This window comes from Mustela putorius, unplaced genomic scaffold, assembly GCF_011764305.1.
Source record: "Mustela putorius furo isolate JIRA1106 unplaced genomic scaffold, ASM1176430v1.1 tig00000480_pilon_pilon_pilon, whole genome shotgun sequence".
Classification (NCBI taxonomy): Eukaryota; Metazoa; Chordata; class Mammalia; order Carnivora; family Mustelidae; genus Mustela; species Mustela putorius.
Genome location: NW_025421397.1, coordinates 7,236,505 through 7,253,145, shown reverse-complemented (window position 1 = coordinate 7,253,145; position 16,641 = coordinate 7,236,505).

Sequence of the window (16,641 nt, the reverse complement as noted above, 5' to 3'; positions counted from 1 at the left end):
AGGAATGATTTCATAGACATCATTTGAACTAAAAATTTAGCGGGACCTGAATTTGACTGCTGCTACTGATATCTATCAAGGGATATGAAGTTGGGCACATTACTTAAGCATTCAGCTGCTCAGTTCACTCATCTAAAGAAAAATGGGGTAACAGTAATTTTTATTTACCATAAATTTGTGAAAAATGTAACATAAGTGCACTAGGGTCCCTCAAAGAATATGCACCCCTAAATGTCTAGGCTATTGATGTTTGATTTTATTCTTGGTCTTCACACATGCCTTAACCATTACTTATTTGTAATGATGTAATAATGGCATCATTAATTGAATCGTTACAGCTTTATATCAATCATACCACCACCCTAGTCACAAACTTTCTCTTAATTTCTTTGATCAAGTATTTGAGGGTTTTTACTTCTTTTTTATTTTTAAAATAAAATCTATTTTGCTCTCCCTTTAGTACTTCCCTTCCCCCAAACATACATTCCTGTCAAACTATGTGACTTCATATTTCTTACATATTTCTTCCTCTGTGCCTTTATGCATATCATTATTTCTTCATTCTGAATTATCTTTCATTCACTGCTGTTCTAGCCTATAAAAATTTCTCACCGTCTAAGAATCAGTCAAATCCTGCATATAATTTTTACTGACCCTCATCTTTTCCTTTCCTTATGTTGTATTTTGTGTATAGTATTTACATAGTTTACATAACAAATTGGTTTATGTTGTAATTGTGTAAACTTCATACATACTTTATAAATTATAAATGATATTATGGCCCCCAAACCACAGTATATAGTCTCGAAACCCTAACCTCTAGTGTGTGTACAGTGTGTGTACAGTGTGTGTGTGTGCTTTTTCTGAAGAGTATTGAACTTACGTGAAGTATGTTTTGCTAACAGAAATGAATCAGTTCTCAAATGAAAATCAGATAATTTGATCTGCTTTTCCCCACATTAAATGTAATACTTAAGTATAGTATATATATTGCAATGTGTAATAATATCATAGCCAAAGTTTTCTGTAAGATGGCTTCTGACAATTTAGAAAGCAATTTGTAAATGCAACAGCAATAATCTCAAAACAGGATTTTTAAATCATTTTTTTCATATTTAAAAAAGGTTAAGATATAACTGTTGAGATATGACTTATTTATTGATATATAACTTTATATATAGCTGGAATATTGAAACACACATTTATTGAAGGTATTCTATAAATGAAGGTACAGAACACCTTTACAAGGCTTTATTATTGAATGATTATAAACTAACTTTGAGGTTAAAAAATGTTTGCTTAAGAGTACTTAAAAAGAAACCAAAAACTTACTAAATACACAGCCAATGTCACTAAAAAGTTTCAAGGAAAAGGAATTATTTTAAAATTAATATATTGTCTAACCTATAATTTAGATAAAATCAGAAAGGAACATGAAAATATATTCAGACTGATGCTTTTCGCAAAAAGAATCTGGCAGCCACATCCTGTACCAGGTGGAGTTTATGCAGGTTCCTCCTGAGCCAGAAGCCAGTAGAGGATAGCAACAATCTAATCCTGAAATAACAAAATCCTGGATGACCATTTCAAGGTCTAATTCAAATAAACATGATTACCAACCTAATAGGGGCTCCTTTGTGTGAAAGAAAGATAGAGTACCTTCATTAGAAAACTAAATAGTTTAAAACAAGATAAATCCAGGAAATAGAGGAAGCAATAATAATATTTCAAAATTATTCATTTTTATCAGTAATTGAAGCATTTTGCTCAATAAAAGAAAAACTTAAAAAATAAATATTATAGGGGCACCTGGGTGGCTCAGTGGGTTAAAACCTCTGCCTTCAACTCAGGTCATGATCCCAGGATCCTGGAATCGAGCCCCACATTGGGCTCTCTGCTCTACGGGGAGCCTGCTTTCTCTTCTCTCTGCCTGACTCTCTGCCTGCTTGTGATCTCTGTCTGTCAAATAAATAAATAAAATCTTTAAAGAAAAACAAAATCTATTAAAAATACAAATGTTATAAAACATATTAAGACAAAAAAGGAGCAATTTGCAGTTTCAATTATTTCTGTAAATATTCTTCCACAGTCCATAGTAAATATATGTAATATATTGTAGGTAACCTGGCTGGCTAAATTATGGGAATTAGGCAAATATAAACTACTACCGACCATAATTTTTATTTTATTTGTTTATTTTTTTAAAGATTTTTATTTATTTATTTGAGAGAGTGGGAGAATGAGAGGGAGCACAAGCAGAGAAGAGCAGAGGAAGAGGGAGAAGCGGACTTCCTCTGAGCAGGGAATCCGATGTTGGGCTCCATCCCAGGAACTTGGGAGGCAGTCGCTTAGTCAACTGAGCCACCTAGGCTCCCCATGACCATTGTTCTTACTATCTGATTGGAATCTATCTCTACTAGAAATACTTAAAAATGTATAAAATAAGAAATATATTAAAGTTATTGATAGTTAACAATAAAATAATACACATAGTAAAATGAAAAAATCATATTTTAAAAAGCCAATCTCAGATTGAATAAAGAAGAGAATAAAAGACCCATATTGCCAATAGGAAGAGAAAGACAATGACTGCATATATGTATAAATGATACATGAACAAATGATATGAATGATTAATTAGGGGTTATAAATGTTATACTATGACCATCAGCAAAAGTCAAGCTAAACTCAAAGAAAATAAAAGTCAACCTCAAAATAGTTGTTTTGTGTTGTTAGCCATGTTGGTACTTAAACGGGATTTTTATATTCACAACATTTTTAAACCTTGAATTCTGTCCAGTTGAGGCTTTAAGTTATTTTCACTTAGTTCATTCAAACCAGGTTATTAGATCTCCCTATCACTCTCCAGACACAGACACACACAGGATATATAATTATATAATCAGTTTATCAAAACTGAAAACTATTAATGTTGATATTTAACATGTTAAGTTTATCTATAGTTCCATGAGTTCACACTAAATAAGATTGAGCTGATAGATCTTTCAATGAGTGGCTAGCATTCTAAAACTTATGTTAGTCTGTAGGCTGATATGCCAAACTGGGGCCACACTAAAGGAATGGAAATGTTTATGTCCAGAACTTTAATGAATCCTGATAATACACATTGATTGATATTCCACAGAGTCCTAAATGAAGTATTAATAAATAGCTGTTTGATAAACTTAGGAAATTTGCTCTCTCCTTGAGATTAAGCAGTCAAATCATGAATTATAGTTTTAGAAAACTGAGAAATGAATTTTTCATAAAATTCGCTAAAATACCCATAATATATGATGGTATAAAATATCCAAATATTTACATGACTAGATTAAAAAATGTATATATTCACCTATTCTTTCTTTAAGAAAAAAATTTTGGCCTATTCTATTCAACTATGACTAATAAAAATTTCTATTCATGAAACAAACAATTTATAAACAGGGATTATGAGATTGTGAAAACAGATCAAAATCTTAATAGACACTTGACTCCTCTATTTAGTAAATGCATCAGAGTCATTTTAGTGATCCACAAAGGAATCATTTCAAACTTCCTTTTGAATTTTATATGAGAGAAACTGAGGACCAAAATAGGGATTATTATTAAGGCTATTATATATAAGGCTATTATACATAATTCTATATAAGGCTATATAGAGTTAGCACTAAAATACAAAGAAAAACTGAATGTAAAAATAGCTATTTCTACAGAAAGTGGAGGCAGAGGACGATGAAGAGAAGCCAAAGACCAGCCAAATTCAGGCACATAAACTCAGGAAGAACCAAAGAGAAGGCGTTTTGTTTTTTGTTTTTTTGATGATTTTACTTATTTTATTTGACAGAGAGAGACGCAGTGAGAGGGGGAACACAAGCAGTGGGGTTGGGAGAAGGAGAAGCAGACTTCCCACTGACATGGATTCAGTTCAATGGACAATCCCAGGACCCTGGGATGACCTGAGCCAAGGGCAGATGCTACTACTGAGTCACCCAGGCAGCCTAGAACTGAAGAGAAGTTTAGAGTAAAGTGGTTAAAGTGTTCCCTCCTGGATTGTTGTAATAAAGTCATTAAAATAAATTGTTTCTAGAGGAAAAAGCGAGTCTTTCATCTAAACCTGAGTTCAAAGCCTAAAAGGTGTAGGTGAATTATATTTTGAAAGCAAGACTAGGAGATTGTCAAAAAACAACCAAAAACCTTTTGGCAAATATTTAGTGTTGGAAAAGGAGAGAATCTTGTCTTATCTATTCATATTATCAAAAAAAGGAAGATTTTCTGACCCTAGAGACAGTCTCTGATACAGACATACCAGGGTCCTCTCCTCTAGCTTTTGTCATTAATTTTTGAACCTAGATAAAGACCTTTAGATCTCTTATAAAAAAAAAATATTTTAAAAGAGTGCAATCTTCTAGTTTAGGGTAGCTTATGTTTGAAACATTAAAACGTAACAGCACAATAAACTGTCATCACTGATTTACTAACTGCCTTTAGCAGCTATGTAGCAGAACTGTCCATTTGTAGGAGCTTTACTGGGAACTACCACAAACTTCAGGGCTGTCATGAGTCCACATGCCTACCCTTTATTCCAGAGAAAAATAATGCTTTATTTTTTCTTTTTCATCCTCCAAATATCATGTAAGTACATTGTTTTAACAAAATCCAAACTACAATTTTGCTGACAACACTATCTGGAAACATGACTGTAGTTTGCCAGTGTGTATAACAGGAAAAAAAAAATAAAAAAGACAGATGATCACTGAATCAAAATACAGTTTATAGAATTATTTGGTCATTAGCGATCAGAAAAAATATAGGTTAAAAAATTATGACAAAATGTAGATACTGGATGTGAGGAACAGAGAAAGATCCAGAACTTCTCTTTTTCTAGCAGGGCATATTGGCCAGTATCTGGAGAGGAAGAGCCTGAGAATGTGAAGAGGACCAAAAGTAGATTTATAAGTGTTACTAAAAACACTTTCAACTACTTAAATATTTTCCTAGGACTGACCTTCACTCTTTTCTCAGTGAATCAACCATGAAAGAAAGTAAACACATTCACATTATAACAAGAATGTGTACATATCTGGAGAATCGTGGCCAGATATATTTACTGAGGTTGAGAAATAATTAATAATGATTGAGTCATATTACCATATTATCATCAGTTGATTTATTAAAAATTTATTTAGTTTTTATTTTATTAAAAATGAAAAGAAGCATTGAAATTTAGAACCAAAATTATCTTTAAAGATCAACTATTCTAACTATCTCACTTTAAAAAATAAAAATAAAAAACAAGGCTCAGAGAAGTGTCTTGATACCACATATCTAGTAATTAGAACAATGTATAACAACTTTGTTCCCTTATTCCTAATATTCTGGTCCCTTTATGATCCATCTATAGACTATATAGTAAACAGCCTTTGTTTTTATCCATTCAGCATCTATTTTCTGCTCCTATCCCTGCGTTGGTTTAAGAATATCCATATTCTCGTTGTATATATTCCTTGTTGAACCATTTTTAATCAAGCTGCCAAAAGACTCTCCTCTCTACCAAATTATGTACACCTCACAAAACCAAGCTAACTAGATGCTCTATCCTTCACATTTAATCAGTATTAAGGTATACAGGCCTGGAAAAATAAAAAAGGAATCCATTTCTACAATGGTATCTTAAAGAGACTATGCATTAAATTCTGCTACCTAATTCATTTCCTATTTTAAAATGGCTATTCTTTTCCTTTAAATTCTGTGACATAATTCACAATAATTTAAAAAAAATTCCTTTTGGCTTAAAGTAGGAAGCATAATTGTTATTTGCAATCAATTCTAATCATATAGAAATTGTTACCAGAGAATGGATGCTAAGAACAGATGGTCAGGGATATGTAAATGATTTAGCAATGTGGAAAGTGATTCCAGTTCATGTTCTAGAATGTGCTTAAGAATGTACAAGGGGAGGGTATGTGCTTTGGTGAGTGCTGTGAAGTGTGTAAACCTGGTGATTCACAGACCTGTACCCCTGGGGATAAAAATATATGTTTATAAAATAAAAATAAAAAAATAAAAAAAATAAGAGAGCTTGGAAAAAAATATAAATAAATAAAAATAAAAAAATAATAAAAAATTTTAAAAAAAGAATGTACAAAATGCAACTGGAATAAGGGTATTTTGGAGACTTCTGAATTCCCACTTCCTTCTATATATACTACACAGTCCATAAACCTGTTCCTTCCTTTCTAGATAAAACTCAGAAGGACATTTAGGGTCCAACCCTGCTTATTACTATGCAATTACCACATGCTCCTGATCTCAGTATGTGTGTAGCATAGTGATGAGATAGAATTATGTAATCACCAAAAGAAAACAGAAATTTTAATAAGCAGCTAGAACTACATGGTAATCATAGCTACAAAAATGGTCCAAAGAGCAGACATCTCCAGATATGTATAAATAATTTGTGTAAATCCTCGATCCCCATTGAAAGTCAAAAGGAAAACAATTTTGTGAACATAGCTCTGATTTGAGACTTGTATGAGATCATTACAATTATAATTTTCAGACTTACTTCATAGACCAATAAGCACCTATGACAAAGGTCCTTTCTATAAAATCGCAAGTGTGTATTTTGAAATATTTTCTTAAATTTTTCAAGAGTGTCCTCTGGTCATTAACCCAGGTAGCTGTGCTTTTTTTTTTTACATTAGTTTCAGGCATACAAGATAATGAATATAATGATTCAAAAAGTCTATACATTACTCAGTGTTCATCAAAATAATTGTACTTATATTCCTCTTTATCTTACCCATCCCCCCACACCCCCTATGGCAACCACCAATTTTTGTATTTAAGTGTATTTAAGTCTTTTGTCTGTCTCTTTTTCCCCTCTTGTTTGTTTTGATTCTTAAATTCCACATGAGTGAAATTACATGATATCAGTCTTTCTATGACTTATTTCATTTAGCATATACCCTCTAGGTCCATTCATGTTGTAAATGGCAAGATCTGTTGTAATGGCTGAGTAATATTCCATTGTATGTATGTATGTGTGTGTGTGTGTGTGTGTGCGCACACGTATGTCTGTGTGTGTGTGTGTATACACATCCAGTGCTCCATGCAATATGTGCCCTCCATAATACCCACCACCAGACTCATCCAACCCCTTACCCTTCTCCCCTCCAAAACCCTCAGATTGTTTCTGAGTCCACAGACTCTCATGGTTTGTCTCGCCCTCTGATTTCCCCCAGCTCACTTCTCCTCACCATCTCCCAATGTCCTCTGTGTTATTCCAATGTCCTGTGTTATTCCACAAGGAAGTGAAACCATATGACAAACCATGATGCTCTCTGCTTGACTTATTTTACTCAGCATAATCTCTTCCAGTCCCATCCATGCTGATACAAAAGTTGGGTATTCATCCTTTCTGACGGAGGCATAATACTCCATTGTAAAGATTTAGTCTTTACAGTTTAACTTTGCTTTAGTTTCCTGCCTGAGGAGATAAATCTAAGGATACAGTTTCCATGGCTGCTGTCCAAGAACTTACTGCCTATGTTTCTTCTAGCCTATGGTCTACATTTAGGTCTTTATTTCATTTTGAGTTTATTTGTTTACAATGTAGAAAAATGGTCTAAAGTTATTCTCTGGATGTAGCTCTTCAGTTTTCCAAATACCTTTTGTTAAAGACAATGTTTTTCCCACTGTATATTCATTCTTGTCTCCTTTGATTAATTGACCATATAAACACGGATTTATTTCTGGGCTTTCCATTCTGTTCAATTGACCTATGTGTTTCCTTTTATGCAAGTAGAATACTGTTTTAATTATTATGGTTTTGTAGTTCGTTTTGAAAACTGGAATTGTGATTCCTCCAGCTTTGTTCTTTCTCAAAATTGTTTTGGTGATCCTGAGGTCTTTTGTGTTAAGTAACTGAAATTTTGAGCAGAGCAAAATACCTAAATCTTTATAAGGAATATTGGATATTACTTCTGACCTTACTTGACTCTTTAAGAAATATGGATGCCACTGTTATCCTTAAAGAAGAATGATATATTATAAGAGTCAGATGACAGACATAGCTTGATAGCTTGATATCACAATGAAATCCTTCATCTATACATTGTTATTTCCTCCATTCTTGGGTACATATTAGAAAAAGATATATTCAGCCCTTAGAATAATTCTAGCTTTAAATTAATGTATTGGTTGTGGGGGTTAAATAGAAGACTTTGGTTCTCTTACTCTCTACCATGTATATCCCTCCATAGCTACTTGAAACATTCAGAACATGGAGTTTTAAAACTGAGTAAGTGAGTGACTCCAACTATAGCTGCTGTTTCTGATATGGACTTCTTATAAATTAGTACAGCCTCTATCTCCTGTTATATGGTTATTAGTTTGGCAGATACTTTTATCTGCATGGGAGAAACATATTCACTATATTAGTAAGGAATGATCAGATAAGCTGAGCCAGTTATACAGAAAGAAAGGATTTATTATAGATATTAAACCTTATGCACTTCTAGGAGCCAGTGGAGAAGTCTCTAGAAGACTGTTGCCTCTGCATACCAAATTGGAGTTTAAGTCACTATAGTTAAGCCAGGTTGGTATTCTTGATGTGAAAGACAGGGAACCTGGAAAACTGGAATCCACAAAGAAAAATGGGAACCTGAACAATATGGAAACTTCAAAGACAAAACAGGATGTCAAACGAAAAACTGGAACTCATCTATGTCTGGTGTAATTATGGAATTGGCTCATAGTACTTCATGAGAGGCAAATGTTAAATTTTAAGAATTCGTTGACACAGTTAATATCAAACTGATAGGCTGAAATAGGCCATGAGGAGAAAGTTTTCACCATGAAAATCAGCAAATTCTTCCAAGTAGTGATTTTGTTTTCTGGAAAACAAACTTCAAAGTATTTACCAGTACAACATTCCATTTATCTCTGACCACCTCCGATGTCAATAATGATATAACCCATATTGCACTCTGCACCAAAGAGCAGCACAACTGCCTAGCCCAGAAATCAGAAAAGCTAAAAGAGAAAATCCATGGGAGCTAGAGTTACAACTTGGGTGATGCCACTGTCAAGGAAATAAGCCAGTAAAAAAATGTGACCTGAGAAAAGGTGAATACCTTGCCCTGACCCTCAGCATTAAAAATAGCTGCTGTTTCACTTCTTCCTCCAAATATAGCTCATTTTTTTTCCATATTGTAAACAATATTTCAGAAGTATTGAGGGAAATGAATTCTAGAAAATACAGCTCCAAATTAGCTAAGTTGACAAAGCACAAAGCTACCACAAAGCCATACACAATATATTGTCACTTGTCTGGAAGAGCTATAGCTTTTTTCCATTGTCAACTCTGAATCTGCACAATTTTGCAAAATGTGCTAATTATCTACCATCCTGATGATATTGTGTTGATAGAATCTGAAAAATGTGTGGTATTTAGATTCATAACTAAGGGTCTCAAAATAAGACCTCTTGGTGGCCTGGTCCTCACTGAGAAATAATCCTGTGGTTTTATTCCTAATTAATTTCCTTTTAATAAGCCACACATTTGCAGTTTCATTGTGAGGGGAGGATACCTCTACACTCCAAAACTGTAATTTCAGCTAGGTCATGGAACTTGCTTTAGCCAATGAAATGAAAGCATCAGCATAAAATAAGTGTGGATGTTTGGATTTAGTACTTCTGTGCTGCTACTGAAATATGAAAGAAATACCCTAGACAGCCACTATCCAATCCCTGAAGCCTGGAGCCGAGGCCAGGTGAGTCCTGTGGAAGCCAGCTGAGTTCATAAAAATTTCAGCTAACCTGTAGATATATTACTTGAAGAAGAACCCCACTAAAGGACTTAGAAAGCTATAGAAAAGAGGATAAAAGAGGATAAGGGCTTATTATTGACCATCAGGGAATTTTCAACAGTTTGTTAATAAGCAATATCATAAGAGAAGTTAACTAACACAGCTACTTCATAAGGAGGGTTTGTTTTTTGTTTTTGTTTTTTGGTGTAGAAAACATTTCTCAAATTAGCTGAAAAAATGTATGGCTTAAATATATATTTGATAGAATTTGATTATGTCAATTTGAATGTACACACAAAAATCCCATTCAAAATTTTAAGAGTGAGCTTGCTTTTAGCTATGTATTATTTAAAAATTGATGGTTTACTTACTGAGTCATTTCCCAAATTCACATTCAGGACTACTACCAGTGGATTCCATAAGTATAAAGAACTGAACAGCCACTTTTCCAGGACAATGTGAAACAGAGCATGCATGCAACTGATGTCAAAGCCTTTGTGGTACATGTTCTTCCTGTACAAGAAACAATATAACTTCTGGAATCTGGGAACATGTAACTATCACATTTCTCAACATTCAGCAGGCACCCTTTGCCTGGAAGGCAAGAATCTATTCTTTCATTACATTTTTAAAAGATATTATTTATTTATTTGAGAGAGAACATGAGCAGGGGGGCAGGGAAAGGAAGAAGCAGACTTCCTGCTGATCAGGGAGCCAGACATGGGGCTAGATCCGAGGACCCTAGGATCATGACCTGAGTCAAAGGCGGATGCTTAACTAACTGAGCCACCCAGGTGCCCCACTTTCATTACTTTTTATATCACTCTTATTTCCTTACTCTGAAATTAGTGGAAATAGCATGGTAAATAATTTTTTCTCAAATCTTATAAGGTTCTATATACTCCCTTAGGGCTGCTAATAACATACTAACCACAAACTAGATGACTTAAAACAACAGACATTTATTTTTGCACAATTTTGGATGCTAGAGGTCTGAAATCAAGGTGTTGACAGAAAAAATGAGCTCTCTGAAGGTTCTAGGGAAGAATCATTCTGTTCCTCTCCCTAGCTTCTGGTGACTCCCAGAAATCCTTGGCATTCTTTAGCTTGTGACTGCCTTCCAAGCTATGCTTTTATATTTACTTCATTCTCTCCTCTTGTTATAAGGACACCAGTTATAGGATTTAAGGACCCTAATCCAGTATGAAATCATCTTAACTAATGAAATCTGAAAATACACTATTTCCAAATAAGATTAAATCTGAGCTCACAAGTAGATATGAATTTTTAGAGAACACTATTGAACCTACTATAGTCTGCCTTCTGATCCCCTGGAATTCACATCCAACTCACATGCAAAATAAATTCACTTTATCTCAACGTGTCTCAAAGTCTTAACCCACTCCAGCATTAACTTTAAATCCAAAACTGTATCTAAATATCATCAACTGAAAGTATTCCAGATATCATCTAAATCATACATGAGTGAGCCTCTGGGTAATCCATCCTAAAGCAAAATTTCTCTCCCTATGTGGGTTTTAAACCTAGAAAGCAAGTTCCTAGCATTCAAAATATAATAGTAAGACATACTCAGAATAGGTATTCCCATTCAAAAATGGGAATAATTGGAAATAGAAAATAGAAGGAATAAATGAATCATTGCTCTAAAATAAGTTCATAACCAAACCAAGTGGTCCCTGGAATATAATCTTCTGTGGCTGTATGCTCTATCCTCTGGGCCCTTGGCAACAGTGGCGACCCACTCTTTGCCAAAAAAACACATTAAATTTAATGTCTTAAATGACAATTTATTATTATTACTAAAGATGCTGGAGGGTTGACTTGGCACAGCTGGTGGTACTTGCTTGTATTTCTCATGGTTTTACAAAAACATGTATCTGGGGCTGGAGTCCCTTAAATGCTTGACTGGTCTGTACAAGCCAAATGGTTTGGTGGAGAAGTTGGTAACTGATATTCACCACTGGATGGGACAGTTTAATGGAACTCATGACATGACATCTCCATGTGGTGGGGCTCTTTACATGGTGTAGGGACCTATTTAGCCAGAGCAGCTCCATCCTGGCCCTGCCCCTCCCCTTTCAGGGATCTTACTTAAAAACAAGTCCAGGAAACCAGTCCAAGGTAACAAAGCCCAAATACAAGGGTGGGTCAGGCCAGGTAGAGGCATCATCAGTGGGGGCATATACTGTCTCCTAGCTACCAAGGAGTATGGGTCCTGCCCTTTGGGTGCCTTTTGGGCACCCATTCTGACCAAGGTGATAGGCTAGTTCAAATATCTACTATAGGGTAAATTGTAATTCAATTGGTCACTTATGTGTGACCTAGCAGGACTGTGCAGCTTTCTCTGTGTTACAATCTCATTTTTCACCTGTGCTTGGCCAGGCCCAACCACATGGCCTTTGCCCTTAGAAGCTAGTCTGTGAGGCAGAGGGTCATCTCCTCTTTGCAAGAGATGTCCCTGGCCGGTCAGTTTGATTCTTGATGCTTGGCACGAAATAAAGCTTTGCTTGACTTCACTGTGTATCAGTCTCGCTCCTTTGACCATGGACCCAACAATGGCATCTGTGTTCTGAAATGGAAGGTTCCAAGAACAACGATTTCAAAAAGTAGAAAGCTAAAGTTATTGGGAAAACCAGGCACTAGTTCCAGAACTACTGCATGTTCACAGCCTGTTTAGTTTCAAAATGGTTGAAAAATAAAATCTGCATCTTGATAGAAAAGTGGTAAAGTTAAATTGGAGAGGAGCACATGAGAGAGAAATGACTGTTTTGACATCTTTTTAGAGACAACAATTTATTAAATATATTTTCTATTTTCCATGTTATTACAAGCAACCATTTTATTAAGCTTCCAATACTACACAATATGGGTGTATTAGTAAAGGGTTTTCAGAGAAGTAGAACCAATAGGATCTCCATATATATCTAATCTGTTTCTATATATTTCTATTTATCTATCTATCCATCCATCCATCACAGAGGCAGAGATCTCCATACAGATAGGTTGATCTCCATATAAATATATACCCATATGTAGAGATTTATTATGAGGAATTGGATCATGTGATTATGAAGCTTGAAAAGGCCTATGATCTGTCATCTGCAAGCTAGAGATTTAGGAAAGCTAGTGGTGTATGTCCCAGTCTAAGGGCCTGAGAACGATGGGAGCTTATATTATAAATCCCAGTCCAAGGGCAAGAGAAGATGGATGTCAGCTTAAGTAGGCACTCACAAGAACAGTGCCTTAAAAATTGAACATAAGAATGTGTGTACCACTTCCATGCTTGTGCCATAATTCTACCCATTGTGTTATCCTTCTTGCTCTTTTTAGTTAGTTAGGATAATGATGCCTAAGGAAACCTAGGAAACCATACCTTGAAAATGGCAGAACCTCTGCCATCTTAAGTCCCTAATGTCTGTGTAGATTAGACAGAGCCATTACTGACACAGACCTCTCATCCTTATGCTTATGTGTGTGATGTGTAATATGTGTAGAATTCTAATATGATCAACCAATGACCATTATTAATGTATAATTCCCTCTTGTTGAGTGTGGGAAGAATCTACAAATATGATGATATATAACTTTCATGCTTTTGCTATATTCTACGGCAAATGAGAATTTGAAGGTATAAGTAGTTTTCAAAATCAGCTGACTTTCACTTAGGGAGCTTATTTTAGGGGGGCTGAAACTATGGGGCTCTTTCTGATGAAAAACATTCAAAGACAAAGATTTGAAGCATATCAGGATTTGATATGAGCATTATTCTCTACGGCTGGCTATTGTAAGAAATATGGGTGGCATTCAGAACCTAAGAGTGACCTCTGGATGACAACCAGCCAGAAAACAAGAATTCTAGTTCTTTAGCTATAAGGGATTGAATTTGGCCAACAACCTAAATGACTTGGAATAGTACCGTACACTTCAGATAATAACACAAATTGCCCAAACTTTGATGTCAGCATGGCTAAACCCTAAGCAAAGTACCAAGACATGCAGAACCTGGACTTCTGACTTACAGAATGATAAGCAAGTCTTGTTTTTTAATTCACTCTTATTTTCCTTTATTGCACACATAAACCAAATGCAATTTTTATAAATCTTGTGTTATACTTACCCATCCCTCCCTCTCTCCCCCAAACTCTAGCAATAAATGAATTTTGCTTTTACTGTCTCTATAGTTTGTCTTTTCCAGAATGTCATTTAGTCGGTATTGTATACCATTTAAACTTTTCAAAGTGGCTGCTTTCAATTAACAATATGAATTTAAATTTTCTAATATCTTTTTGTGGCTTGAAGGCTAATTTATTTTTATCACTGAATAATATTCCATTGTATGGATTTACTGAAGTTTTATCTATTCACCTATTGAAGGACATCTTGGTAGCTTCCAATTTGGGGCAATTATGAGCAAAGCTTCTATAAACATTTATGTACATGAATATAAATTTTCAACTGATTTGGGCATATATGTAGGAATATGATTGTTGGCTCAAACTCTAAGATTGTGTTTGGCTTTGTAGAAACTATCAAACTGTCTTCTGAAGTGGATATATCATTTAGCATCCCTACCAGCAATGAACAAGTGTCCCTGTTGAGCACTGGTGGCTTTCTTGCATGTTAGATTTTAGCCAGTCTAATAGATGTGTAGTGGTATCTTGTTTTCATTTGCATTTTCCTAATGACATATGATGTTGAGCATCTTTTTCACATGGTTGAAGTTTTAGGTGGAAAGACTGATTACTGATTTGAATGGTGCAAAGATTATAGAAGTACTAATTTTCATTTATTCATGAGTCAGCTATGTAAATTGTTTTTCTAGGTAATTGCCCATTTAATTTTAATATTCAAATACTTTGGGATAAAATTTTTCATATGCTCAAATTGATTTTTCATGTCTTCACCACCTATTGTGATATCCCTTTCTCACAATTAATATTGTTAATTTGTACCTTCACTCTTATTTTTATGCTCATGAAAATTTTTTGGAATTAGTTTTTATGAAGACTTTATTGAGCATGGTGTTGAGTTAGTTGAAATTTGGTCTTTCCATATTGTCAAATTTTGATCAATTTTTGTAAATATTTATGTATGCATAAAAAGAATGGCTGTTCTATCACTATTGGTTACCTTTTTATATATGTATATTAAGGCAATTTATAATTTGTGTTGTGCATTTCTTTTATATTCTAATTATTTTTGTCTTCTATCAGTTACTAGAAGAATTGAATTAAAACTCCCAATATGATTGGGGATCTGTCTCTTACTTTTTTACAGTTTTCTCTTTCCTCCTCCTTATGCCCCTCCCTCTCTCTCTTTTTCTCATTCTCTATTTCATATAATTTTCCATTTTTATTATATTCTGTTACGGTCTCTTTACACATGCTTTTAAACTTTTGTTTCAAAAATTTGTATCCTATTTTCTTTCTCCCATGTTGTCTGTAAAAAAATGTATTTTGTTTTTTATCTGGTTAGATAATTTTCCTGTTAACTTTACACAATTAGTTAAAATATTGACGGCAAAGCAGTAAAAATTAACACCTTTTTTACTTTATTTTTGTCTGTTTTATGTATATTTCTGTATGTTCTATGTATTTTTACTTTTTTACTTTTTTTTTCTTTTACTTTTTACTTTTTTTTTTTTGTCTGTTCTATGTATATTTACTTTTTACTTTTCTGTCTGTTCTATGTATATTTCCATTATATTCAATTCTTGCTTTTTTTAGAATTGTTTAATCATTTCCTTTTTAAAATTCTGTTCAGTTAGTTAACATATGGTACATCATTAATTTTTGATGTGGTGTTCATCAATTCATTAATTGCAAATAACACCCAGTGCTCGTCACATCACATGCCTTCCTTAATACCCATCACTCAGTTATGCCATCCATCCATCCCCTCTGTAACCCTCAGTTTATTTCCTGGAGTTGAGTCTCCTATAGTTTGTCTCCCTCTCTGATTTTTTCCACTCACCTTTCCCTCCCTTACTCTATGGCTTTATCGTCCTCTGCAGTAGGGGTAATTGCATCCCAATGTTCACAACATCAATGTCCACCATAGCTGAACTGTGGAAGAAGCTGAGATACATTAATTTCTTTTTCTCATGTTTTCACCTAAATTATTTTGCTAATGTATATTTTGCATTAATTTACTTTAGTAAGTGCTATTTTCAAACTTTCTTCTCTTGTTTATCTGAATTCTTTGTATTTAGCTGTTAAAGAGATTTTTTTAAAATTTATTTTCAGCGTAACAGTATTCATTGTTTTTGCACCATACCCAGTGCTCCATGCAATCCGTGCCCTCTCTAATACCCACCATCTGGTTCCCCCAACCTCCCACCCCCCCGCCGCTTCAAATCCCTCAGATTGTTTTTCAGAATCCATAGTCTCTCATGTTTCACCTCCCCTTCCAATTTCCCCCAACTCCCTTAAAGAGATTTTTTGATAGTCATAACCTTCTAGTTCATCAGTTGTTTCATTTTAGCATTATTAAATGTATGACACTATTTACTGACTCCCATTAAGACTTATAATTTACTCCATGTCCTTTAACCTCTTTTCCACCTTTTTAATTTATTTTTTCTTGTTATTGTCTACTGGCCAATGGTTCTGTTTTGGATGGATCTGTTTTCTAGTTCGTTAATTGGTTCTTTAACTGTGTCATATGGTGTGTTAAAACTGTCCTATGAAGGTTTGATTAGTTTTAATTTTCATTGCTATATTACCTAAATGTCCCTAGACCCTATACATATCTTTATTTTTGATCTTAGTTTTTTACACTTAGTAAATTTAGTTAAAATTTTTTAACT